General features: G+C 35.3%; 1 pseudogene; it reads left to right on the forward strand.

The window, feature by feature from the left end:
- Positions 1 to 302: 302 nt before the first annotated feature.
- On the forward strand, positions 303 to 2,814 carry LOC139823531 (GRIP and coiled-coil domain-containing protein 1-like; annotated as a pseudogene).
- Positions 2,815 to 7,736: the final 4,922 nt, after the last annotated feature.

Raw genomic sequence — 7,736 nt, forward strand, 5'->3', positions numbered from 1 at the left:
GCAACCTCTGAAGAGAAAAAAAACATTATACAAAATGAGAGTGGTAAATCAGGAGAACAAAATCCAGGTACAAACTTATATTTCAGTATATAAGTGTACTATTAAAAGAACTATTTAGCATGTTACTTTATAAAAAGAATTTATTTTAGATAAGGAGATTGCAGGGACTGAGATAAAGAATACAGAAGATACAAGCAGAGTAGATAAATCAAAAATAGACGAATCATCTATTTCTAAAAATGATATATTCACTAATCGCGACGACAGATATAATAATTTTGTTCCCCATACGATCAATTAAGTTATCAATATTCTTATGACTATTGTAACTTTAGATACGCGAGAGTTAGACAGATCATGAGGATACAGAAACTACAGAGCAACTGAAAAGTCAGCTAGGTGTGTTAATGAACCAATTGGCCACTCTATCGGCAGAAAAGTAAAAAATGGAAGCGAACTTCCAAATGGACAAGAAGCAATTAAGAAGCGAACGTGACGAAGTAAGATGAGAAGTTTGACATCTGTCCTGTTATCAGGATTGTTCAATTGAGCGTTAATGTTTGCAGTGTGAAAAAGTAATTAAAGATCTGAAAGATAGGCTGAAGAAGGCTCAAAATGTCAATCATTCCGCAATCGAGCATGTAAAATGCAAATTAATCATGGAGCGGCACGACAGAGAGAAAGAACACGCCGACTTTGTCAAAAAAATGAGGTAATGAGTCCATTTTTTCTAATTATGTAAAATTATATCATTCGTGAAATGTTTACACACTACAAATATTAAAATAAACAATGTTTTTATAATAAAACTACGAGCTGTATATCCATTAACGATATTTTTGTAGAGAATTACAGAAATTACTATACGACGAGCAGCGCAGCAAGGAACAGTTTGAAGGACAATTGAAGACGCATCTCGCGAATAAGACGCAATGCAAGATTCTCGAAGCCGAGCTAGAAATTATCAAGACCAAGCTCAAACAAACCGAAGAAGCTGCGAAAGAGACACCGCCGCATCTTCTTTCCTTACAAGCCGAGATGGCTGTGATGAAAAATCAACATTTGAATGCGATTCGTGAAGTAAAGCTCGCTGAGAATTAATTAGCACGTTATACGACAAAGTTGTCGGATATAACAAAGTTAAGCAATACGTTTTGATGTAGGAGCAAAAAAGAGCCGCCGCTGCGGAGCAGCAAGCGAGAGGATCGGTCATCATGCACGAGGCGAGAGTGGCTGGCTTGGAGGCTCGATTAGCTGAACTCTCCGAGATCGTTGGAGGCTACGACAGACTGAGGCAACAGGACCAATTAGCCATTCAAAAATTAAAGGACCAATTGGCTGCTTTGTAGGATACCGAACACAGCGAACAAGTTGTGACGTCGAGTAACCGGAGTTTCCCGGAGGAAATTATTTCCAAGATAAAATCCCTGTATACTCGCTTGCTGGATCTTGACAATAAAAAGAGGGATTCAACCTATGTAAAATGTAAGTAACATTAACATGTTCGATAAAACGTGAAAAATAGAATAAGAATTTGAATAAATGATTCAAATATATATGTTTTACGTTTAGCATTGTTGAATATTTTGGATCTGCGGGATGAACATCTTGATTAGAAGATTTCTCAAGGAGAAATACGACGCGCTTTTACAAGAATTTGAAGACTACAAACATCAAGCAATGTGTAAATATAATATGTCATCTAACGTGCTTCGTAGTACTCAACAACAAAGACACAGCCTGTCTCTGATGCATGATAAAAATCATAATAAGACTCAATTAAATCTCCTCAAGGTTCATAACAGCAACTTGGAGGAAAGGATACGTATGATTAACAATGAAATGATAAGTAAAGAGAGAGTTTTACAGGAACAATTGGAGCATCAACACAAAGTAATTATTTTGCTAATAATCAATTTTAAAAGTAGTCAAAAATTTTCAAACCTATTACTTTTGTTGAAAGTTTTCATGTATTTAATCTTTTTAATTAAAAGACTAAAAGTCAAACTTTATCCTCAGTTATTTCAGGAAAAACGTTCGAAACTGGAGCACACGTTGCATCAAAAAGATAACGAGTATCGTAATAGAATATATCTATATTAGAGCAACAAATACTGCGACAAAGAGAGAGATCTATGGCTCTTGTGGAGGAAAAGGATAAAGAGATATTAACTCTAAAAGCATCATTTCGCGCATTGTTACCTAATAAACAGACTTCTGGTACGACGGAAAATAAGACACATTTGAAAAGATACGAGAACACCATCGAGTCGGTCACCGATCTGGTAACGGGATTATTGACGAACGACTGAGTCCTCCGATACTGCATTACACTCAAGAATTAGCCAGGAAGGAGGTGCAAGTGTCATCATCAAGGAAGAAGATTCTGGAATTGGAGGCAACGATGAGAGAGCAACAGAGAGAAATGCTCCATATGAAAGAACAGCAACAGGAGGAGATTAAAAAGTTGAAGGCGCATATCACTAGGTGATCATAACACAATATCGATAAAAATAATTAATAAAATAGATATTTCACGTATAGAACTAATAAAAAGATTTATATCGCAGGCTGGAAGCGTGTAAATCGAGAGGGCGCTAATCTGGAATATCTGAAGAATGTATTTATAAATTATTTAACAACAAACGATGCGTCGAGCAAATGGCACATGTTGAATGCCATTTCAACAGTATTGCGTTTTACATCTGACGAGCTGAGTAAAGTTAAACATTAAGAATAGATATTTTTTTATTATGGCTATATTTCTCACATAGAAAAAATAAATATACAAACGGATATGAATTCTCTCAATAAGGTTTCTAGTTTCTATATCGCATAAGGCTAAATTACCTGAAGATAAAAAGGTTTGATTAACAGAATTAAAAAAGTTACATATCACAATTTAAGGATATATAATATCGAAAAAAAAAAACAAAGTGTTATAAACTAGTATTATAAAACTAAACATGTAAAATAGACAAGTATATTTATTATATATTTCATAGGATGCTTTTGTTAATCAAGAGATCGCTTTTCGCTTTTACATTATTTTAAAATTGTACGTTTTGATTGTTTCTGCTCTTTCGCTTCCTCCTCTTCCCTTTCCTCTTGCGTATATGTGCGGTTACGCCCGGCTCGTGCCCATCTCTTTGCTGTAACAAACAGAAATTATTTTACAAAAAATAGCTAGCGAACAAACCCAGTTCAGTTAAAAACGCTAAAAGATTAAATATCATAACCGTATTTTAAAAGATTACTTGTACTTACGTTTTTGTTGAGTTGATTGAGTTGTTGATGTTGTAGGCGTTGTTGGTGGTGCCGGTGCCGGTGCCGACGTTGATGGCTGTGAAGGTGCCGGCAGTGTGTGTACGAATAGCTGTGGCGATGGCAATTGGTGAATTGCGGCGAGTTGTCGCCGCAATTGCGCATTTTCTTTTTAAGGCGTATTACTTCGTCCTTATCGTCCTTATTATCCTCCGTCATATCGACATCGATATTGCCGTCTACGTTGGAGTTTTTCTCTTCATCCTATAAAATAATTTTAATTAATATTTTTTATTTATTACGCGACGCGACGAGTTTTGCGAGTATCCGAGATATTTTTTTATTACGCGACGCGACGAGTTGCGAGTATCCGAATTTGTATGACCAGTCTACAACGAGTCGTTAGTTTTTAGTTGGATGTCGGAAGAGCCGGGATGTCGGAAAAAGTCATAAATGTATCGTAAAGCGATCGGAAGTCTATAATCGGCGATCGTAAGCGATTGGCCAAATGCCATCTCTTAACGATCACCGATTACGGATTTCCGATTGCTTTACGATATGCTTCTTCCAACATTTGACTAACGACTATAACGATTCATTGTAGACTGGCTATTAGATTAAATGTATTTATTAGATTTAATGTATACTCACAGCCATATTGAGATGGTTCAACTTTTGTAAAATATCCAGTTTGCAGCAGCAGCAGCAACAGGCACAATGGCTCGTCTTCTTCCTCCGCCACGTGAATAGTATACACAACACGCTCGATCGGGAAAGAGCGTGACCGATCTAACGGCGAGGCGTACGGTCTAGGATTTTGAAAGCGACTTTTCTTCGTCCCGCGACGGACGGTTTGTGTGATTTGACTTGACGTGATTCGGATAAAATACGTCCGCGCACGTTGAGCGAACGCACCACAATGGCTGACAATGGCTCGTGACTGGAGGCCGAGTCCGCCGAGTGGATCCCGCGCTCGTGTAGCGTTAAGATAGTTTTTTGTTTTCCACGGCTCATGCATTATAAAGGCAGACTTATAAAGGCCGTAATTGTTGATAAGTCGTACACCCTAAGAAATTGACCAATGACAGTCGTGAGAAGAATAATAATCGACTGTTGTGATTAATATACTATACTATAACAATTAAAGTAATTTAAATCGACCGTGACTGGCAATATATAACGTCTTTTCGATATGAACATTGAAAAACTGTGAGCCAACTTGGTTTGTCGGATTCACACAGCACTTTTTTCGGATCAATCATCGAGACATTATTAATTTTGACCATGGTTTTTGGTCAGTTGATGTAATTTCTAAATTAAATAGTTTTTAAATTTTATTGCGAAAAATATTACCCCAGCCAGGGTTTGAACCTGGAACCTCCCGTATACCGTGCGGGTGTCTTGCCAATTCGACCACTGAGGCTGTAGTAATATTTATCGCAATATACTGGCGAAAGAAATTTATTATTCTGTATACTATACTATATACTACGTTTACGCGAGCGTAAATTATCATTCGTAAGTTACTACAGAATCCTCTGCTTAATTCAACGGCTTAATAAACAGTTTAAATTCAACGGTTACGGCCTTTATAAATCGGCCTTATAGTGCGATTCGGGCCTTATATGCGCAATGCGGAATTGTTGGAACGAAGTTTGTTCAATCGCAGACATTTCGCCATAATGTCCCATGAAGCGAAATTTGCACAAACGCAATTGACGCTAGCCATTCGTTTATTGTATCTATAAAAAAAATGTATATTATTGGTACGCACAGATTACGCTTCCACGTTTTCCGCTGCATGGATATTATTAGAAAATATATTTCATTGGATAAAAAAATCGGCGGAATGAACGTAAAAAAGCTAGGTCGAACCAATTTTCGAACGTTCTGCTAATTCCGCATTGCGCATGCGTTTCGTACCATGGAATCACATCATTAAAATTGCAAACACGTATTGTTTATCGATACGCGATTATCGAACTGGGATTATCGACTGTGATAGTTTGTGCGATCATGATTTGTCAAGTTTAAGAGTCTTCTGAATATCAAAGTCGAATCGGCACTGAGGTTAAAGCGGGGAGCACACACTTCTGCACAACGCATAATGCGTAAGCATTAAGCCGTGATCAGACTACGGATTGGGATTGAGATTGGATTGAAATTTAATCAATCAGAATAAAGAAAACTAATTTCAAGTTTAGTGAACTTTGCTCTAATTGGTCAAATTTCAATCCAATTTCAATTCTAATCCGTAGTCTGATCACGGCTTAAGAAAATTGATTGGTCTATTTTCTTATGCACATGTGTATGGACCAATCAATTTTTTTATGCTTACGCATTATGCGTTGTGCAGAAGTGTGTGCTCCCCGCTTAATGATAGTGAAAATATATACAATTATGCCGGAGGAATATTGAAAAAATGAAATCTCGTTGGAAGACGCGTTTAAAGAATCGCACGTGTCGAAAAATCCAGTAATACGTGCCTAATCTAATAATAATAAACGATATGTAATAAAACCAATGTACGTTCATCTTTTATTTTTCTTTGCGCACCAATTTACTGTTCCATATATATAGCCGATATATCTGTACTCCATAATTGCATTTTGAAATTTAAATTAAAGTGTTGATCAAGTATTCCTCATATTGTTCTCTCTAAAACTTTAGACTTAATATTATGAATAGATAGGTATTAGGAAATAATCTTATATCATTCTTTCTTATTTATAAATATTATTATTATTAATCATTACATGACGAAAAGACCGCAGATGTGTTCGACGTAAACAAAAAACATGCTATCGTGCGCAATTAATATGGTCATACACATATTGCTGGTAATTAACATATAAAGGAAAATATAACAGAAATGTCGATTTTCGTCAATTATTAATCATTACATGACGAAAAGATCGCAGATGTGTTCGACGTAAACAAAATACATGCTATCGTGCGCAATTAATCTGGTCATGCACATACTGCTGGTAATTAATATATAAAGGAAAATATAATAAAAATATCGATTTTCGTCAACGAAATAGTATGCCGGATGCTAATATTACAAGGCGGGAAGTATTCAACGGAAATATCACATCCAAAATGCGTGGCACGAGAAAGGTTGATGCAAATAAAATGGTAGACACGTTAACGTACGCTGCAACAAAAACAACATTATGAATAGGATTTCTACAAGCATATTAAAAATTTCAATATCTATTCTATACTATTCTATTTTCTTTGTTAAATAAAATGTGTAGCAGATTTTTAGTTTGCACTGACTGGCGATTTTATTTAGAAAAAATCATTTTCCTTGTGCAACATGGATCATATATTTTTATATCTAGTCATTTATTAATCCTTATATATCTAGTCATATTAACCTTATTTCTAGTCATATTAATTTTATATCATTTATAGTGTACTCAAGATATATTACGTTTATTTTAATGGAAATGAATGTGGTATATTTTACGGTTTCCTCTTCCCATGTATTTGTTACCAAGGCCGCGACCGTGATCACGACCGCAACTGCGATTACAACTGTGACTACGATCCGCTCTTTGCCACCATGGCGGTCCTGTAATAAATTTTAAATTTGTTATGCACATTTATATCTTATATATATACACACATATATATATATATATATATATATATATATATATATGTGAATCGAATAGTTTAACGACAATTTTTAGTACGCATTGACTACTTTGACGACTTCTGATTATTTTGACAACTGTCGTCAAAAGTGTAGCGGTCTATCAAATAGTTTGACGACGTCGTCAAACTAATTCGAAGCGCTGAATTGATTATTTTCACGACACTATATATTTTGACGACAATGTATATATCTAGTGAGGATATTAACGACAGTAACAAAAACGCTGTTAATAATAAAAATAGAGATATAAACAAGCTATAAACTATTTTCTCACATTTTTTATTTTTCTATGTTATAAAAATAGTTCAAACAATGTAAGCAATAATACATTACTCTCTTAGACAAGTCCAATTGATAAAAATTTTTTGACGACATTGTATATATCTAGTGAGTATTTTAATGACATCGTGTATATCTAATGGGGATTTTGATGACAGTAAAAAAAAGTGTTAATAAGAAGAAGAAAGATGTGTGTAATATACACACAATGTAGGCGATAATACAATTTTAAACAAGTTCAACTAATATTTTTTTGACATTATATATATTTAGTGACAATTTTTACAACAGTAGAAAAAAACGTTGTTAATAAAAAAAAACAAAGATGTAAACTAACTATAAACTGTTTTTTCACAACACCTCCACGGAAAGTTTGACTTTCCATGCCTGTAGAGAGGGGCGAAAGCGGTCAATTTTACGCCAGGGCGGCATAGCGGACGGAAAGTAACCACTTTCTGCCCTAGGGAGGAAAGTAAGTCCTGCTTGAAATTGACCACTCTCGTCTCTCTCTAGGCATGAAAGTCGA

Source organism: Temnothorax longispinosus, unplaced genomic scaffold (assembly GCF_030848805.1).
Source record: "Temnothorax longispinosus isolate EJ_2023e unplaced genomic scaffold, Tlon_JGU_v1 HiC_scaffold_13, whole genome shotgun sequence".
In the NCBI taxonomy this organism is placed as follows: domain Eukaryota; kingdom Metazoa; phylum Arthropoda; class Insecta; order Hymenoptera; family Formicidae; genus Temnothorax; species Temnothorax longispinosus.